Genomic DNA, 5388 nt, shown 5'->3' with positions numbered 1-5388 from the left:
CCAGAATGACCAGAACAACCAGTCACTATGATGCACACTGACCACCAGGGGGCAGATGCTCAATGCAGGAGCTGCCGTCTGGTGGTCAGTGCACTCCTACAGCCAACCTCCCATGGCCAGCCTACTTCCCTCAGTCCCTCCCCCACCGGCCAGCCAACCTCCCGCCATCTCAACCGTGCACCCCCCATGCATGAATTCATGCACCGGGCCTCTAGTTGTTAGTAAAAGTCTATGAAAACAGAAACCACACTAGTTATTTTAATAGTGATAATTTAATATAGAGAATTGGTTAAAGTAGTATTGGTGGGCTCAATATATATATATATTTTGCAGACATCACAAAGATAGTAAAGGGGGTAAGCAGCTACCAGCTACTATCATTAAGTTAGGGAAAGGAAAAGTGAATGAGTATTAGAAGCTAGAACCTTGAAAAGAGATTTCTGAGGAGCTCTCAGTCCTCTTAGGAAGGGAGAAGAGGCTCAGCAGAGCTGAAACCTAGGCCTTGGGATGGAAGATGCTGCCTGGCTGATGCTGGTACTCAGGAACTGAGAGCTTGGCAGAGATGAGCCCAGATCTCTAAGGAGAAACTTCTTCTCAACCAGAACAGATTCATCTGAGGGGACATAATGAGGCTGTTTGGGGAAATGTGTTTTTAAAAGGCTGGAAACTGGAACTAAGTGCTGTTCCCAGAGTGTGCAGCTATTGCTAGGACAGGACTGTCGGGAGCAACAACAGCATCTCAGAGCAGAGAACAGATTACTTATAGCAGGGTGAATCCTTTCTGCTACTCATCCCCTATATACAGTCTTTTTAGGGTGCATGTTAGAATGCCATATAACAACTGTATCAGTTTCATGCTTTCACCTAAAAATATTCAGTGATCTTTTTGACAGATGAAGGTGTTCTCATCTACACCCTAAAAAGGGCAACACAAAATCCAGTTGGCCAGAGAATTTATCACAAGATACTATTAATTACTGTACTCCCCACATTCAGTCCTGGTCCCACTGAATATTCTGTAACCTAAAGACATACATATAAAGTTTACGACCCTTGACAATCCTTAAAAAAAAATAAAGATGAGAATAAAAGTGGGGCAAAGTCATATGCACACACAAACACACACACTCAACATGCTGGAGAAAACATGCAGAGCTGCTACAGTACTTGTTTTTACAATCAGTCATGAAGCCGCAGTTGATCCAGCTCTGCCTTGCAGAATTTGCTGATATCCGTAGTGTAAATACTTCCATCATCCAAAGTGATGTCACTGAACACAGAGTTGAGAAATAACTCACAGAATCAGTGCTTGGGAGTCAATGTGCATCTGCTCCAGTGCACCACAGCATTCAGAGTAATGGCCTTTAAAACAGCATCTGCCATTTTGCATTCCTCATGTCATGCAAGCAAGAGGCAAAAGATGATAGGCCAGGGTGATAGATCATAATTAGTAAGAATAAATTGTGGTTGCTGCCATACAGTTGGGGGGAAGGTGTCTGGAACCTCTGGGATTCTCTAGGGTCTCCTCTTATTATTTTCATAAAGCAATTGAAAATTAGAGCAAAGCAAATACATGAACAAATAAGCCCTCAAACAAACAGACAAATGAGGAAGGTCCACTCATGATTCAAACCCTTCAGGAATCAACATTTATATTACTACCAGGTAAAGAACTTCAGCCAGCTGTGAGCCAGTAGCACAATCTCAGTGACTATTAATTTTGTGTCCCCCAAAATTAATAGAGTTACTGACACATTTAAGTAGTCAATAAGTATTTTCCACCAGAATAAAATTGATCTACGAGGGTAATTATATAAATTGTCATTAAACCAAATGCTGTTTTCTGAACTAAGTTATGACATACATAATGAATTTGGGTTTGAAATTCCATTGTTTGTTCCCCTTAAATGTTTGCCAAAGTAGAACAAAACAAAAAGTGACTGAATTAACTTTAGCATCTTTATAAAAATGAGTAATCCTAATTTCATATTCCCAAATTCCTCACTTTGCTTTTTTTTGTTTCGTTTAGAGGTCTTTAATTCATTTTTATAAAATCTGAGCTGGCTGTGAGCATCAGGGTTCCAACTCAAGGAAGGGGTAGGATTATCTTCTGGTCCTCGCCTTGCCCGGGTCAGGGTGAAGGAGGTTTCATGGCAACAGCTGCAACTTCTCTCAGCTCCCAATCAATGCTCATGGCTCAAGCAGGGGCGGGGTGAAAATAGAGCGGGAGGGAAGCTTCTGAGGACCAGCCACTGCTTGCTTCTCCCTTCTCCCCATTCCCTTCACTTCTCAGAGCCCTGCTGGCCTGGGACAGAGCAGAGTCCAGGAGCAGTTGAAAGAAGGTGTATGGGACAGAGCACCAAGGGAAAAGGCCCTCGGCCCAAGGAGGGGGGGAACTTAGCCCTCCCCCCACAGCTCCCCACTGAGTTCACAGCACAGAAAACACCTCTAGTCCAACAGCTCCATGTGGAGGTATACCAGGGTCCAAAGGGACAGGCAGGTGAGAGACAGGCAGGGGCAGTGAAGACAACAGCAGGCTCAGGAGGGATGGTGGCAAAAACTTCCTTCTACCCATGGGAGGAGACGATGGGGCGACTGATATTGCTGTTGGTGGTCATGGCATTCAGCTCCCACCTGATGTCATGGGGCAAACAGGACTGGTCCAGGTTATACTGAATTACAGCCAGTTTGCACAGAGTCTTCAGACTAGGGCTAAAGTCCAAAATGTGTAAGTCAGAATGATCTATGAGGTCAAACTCATCTCCCAGGCCTTCCTCAGGAGATGGACTGGTACCCCCAAAGAGGACAATTTTGTCACCAACAATACTGGCGCCAGCTGGACATGGCCCCTTTCCCTTTGGTTCAACCTTTTTCCAGGTAAAGGACACAGAGTTAAATTTCCACAGGTCATGGAAGTGCCGGTTCAACCTTGCATTATAGCCACCAAAAATGTACAGCTCCCCATTGTAGCCGAAGGCTGAGTGGCTCCGGCGCCCCTCGGGCAGCACCGGAGTGGCTGGACAGTCCAGCCAGGCCTCAGTCCTGGTGTCAAAGACTCGGATGCGGTTGCAGTAAATCTCATTGTTGGAATGGAACGGCCCAAATCGGTCAGCGCGACCCCCAAAGACATACCTGTGACTGCCCAGCACTGTGGCTGAGTGGAAGTCCCTCCAGCGTGCAGGATTGCCCTTTGTACAGATAAGGGTCCACGTCATGGTGCCGGTATCCAGCCTGTGAATGTCATTGGAAAAGCAGTCTGCCAGTTGCTCGTAGCCCCCCAAAATGTACATGGTCTTGCCCAAGACACAAGCCGAACGTCCGTCCCGGGCCCCAGGAATTGCTCCTAACACTCGGGGCGTGGACCACTTGTGAGTATTGACGTCAAAGGCGTAGAGCGCATTGCAGGCTCCTTCCGTGTCATTCCGCCCGCCCCAAAGGAAGACCGTGTCATCGATGAGGACGGTGAGTGTCCATACCGCATGCATGGTACCACGGGAGGCTGCCCGCGGACGGTGGGTCTCACTGGGGGCAGCTTTGTCCAGCGCAAGGACACCGCATTGAAAATGTGCACATCAGTCTGACGCAGTGTTTCGTAGTCTTCACCGGAGCAGTAACCCCCGCAGGAGAATACCCGGTGCCCAACAGCCACTGCACCGGGTTCACCCTGCGGGGCCGCCCTCCAGGTGCACTGTCCACCGGAACATCCCCTGGGCCACTGGTTACAGCAACATGCCCCCTCGGCACGGCCTGCTGCCTCTGCTACCTTGTCAGGCCGGGCGGGGCGGGGCCGCGGGCAGCCTGGAACCCGTTGAGTGCCAACCGACGACTCAGTCTCCAACAAGATCCTCACTTTGCTTCTTATTATACAACTATAAGAGATTCTGGAGAACTAAAGAGAAAATATTCACCTTCAACTGACTAAGAGCAGGTGCAGAGAAAGAAGCCATTAATTTGTACACTGAGCTCAATGAAAGAATAACACATCCTTCCTATGATAGGTATTATTTATTGATTCTCCGTGTCATCCCTGCCCTTCAAAGCTTTCTCAAAGACTTCAGGCGAAGGAAACTAAAAGCCACATTTTCGAGACTCCTTCACCAGCTGAAAGGTGGAGAGAAGGAGGAGGCGTGAGTAACCTGTGACAGCTGCTGCCAGATGTGTGGACATCAGCAGGCAAGCAGCACATGAAGGGTATTTTTAGCACCACTGAATTCTTCCTGAGTATTATCCACTTCAGTGTCCATGCCTGTAATATTAGTGGAAGCTTCTTGGGGCTTCCTGGACTCCTCCTGAAAATAACCCACCCCAGGTCTGCAGGCAGCTGAGGTCACTGGTGACGATTCATTCTTTATTTTCATTTTCTGCAAGTGCTTTCTTCACCACCACATCCTCAGCTCTTGCAATGGTTTGGAAAGCCTCTTGTTATCCATTTAAATGTCCTTCCTGTATCAGATTAATCTAGAATGAATGACCTCTGAATAATACACCATTCTATCCCATACTTTTTTTCTCATAAGTGATATGATAGAGATGGATGAAACAGAAGGAAGCAAAAGAGAAGGCGGAAGAGATCAATATTTGTTGATTAGTCTTTGAAATGAATGCAAAGGTTTCCTAGTCCCTGGGATCCTTAGAGAATAATCAGATAAATATTTATCAGAAAATACTGAAATACAGTATTGTTTGGGGAGTCTAGTAGTCACTTGTAAAATTACTTTTAATGCTACTTCTATGCACCATCAGGTAGCAACTAAGGAGTGGGCGTTCTGAACCATTATGGAATTGCTATTAAATTATCTAAAATGTGATAGAATAAAAGAGGTAATCACATTGATAGCTTACATTAGGACTTTAAAATGCTTCAAGGTACAAGTTCCTCATAAAACATTCACTATAGAAGCAGTATCCTATAATTATGTCCACACTTTCAATGATTTCCAAATGTTATAAAAAGTATCAATCAGCATATATGCAATATACATGGAATATTTTACATATGCAAGACCCTATGCTATGTATGTACTTTGAGACATACCAAAATGTATCATTGACATGTTCCTTTATTTTACAGAGATCTTCACAGTCAGCCTTAATTCTTTCACTCAATCCATCAGCCTCTAGCTGTAGGTTCTAACTAAAAATATATCTCAAATGCATCTTTTTCTTTTCATCTGCATTGCATCCACTCTGGCTAAGCGATGATCATCTGCCACAGACCTGCCCGCTCACTCCTGCTCTCCACTTCTTCCTCTCCCCTTCCCCCCAATCCAATTTATACTTGACACACAGAGTATAATTTTAAAACATAAATCAGATCATGTTATAAAATTTCCAGGGCTTCTTCTTTCTTCTATGATAAAACCCAGGGCCTTTGGCCAGCAAAATAGG

At 45.3% G+C, this 5388-nt stretch overlaps 1 pseudogene across 1 annotated transcript; it reads right to left on the bottom strand.

The window, feature by feature from the left end:
- Positions 1-2396: 2396 nt before the first annotated feature.
- On the bottom strand, positions 2397-3704 carry LOC308244618 (kelch domain-containing protein 3-like; annotated as a pseudogene). The gene has a single exon. The product of its transcript is annotated as a kelch domain-containing protein 3-like (transcript).
- Between the last annotated feature and the right edge of the window lie 1684 nt (positions 3705-5388).

This window comes from Plecotus auritus (assembly GCF_963455305.1).
Source record: "Plecotus auritus genome assembly, chromosome: 3".
Classification (NCBI taxonomy): domain Eukaryota; kingdom Metazoa; phylum Chordata; class Mammalia; order Chiroptera; family Vespertilionidae; genus Plecotus; species Plecotus auritus.
The sequence above is the reverse complement of the archived record's forward strand: the minus strand, read 5'-3'. Positions and strand labels throughout refer to the sequence as shown.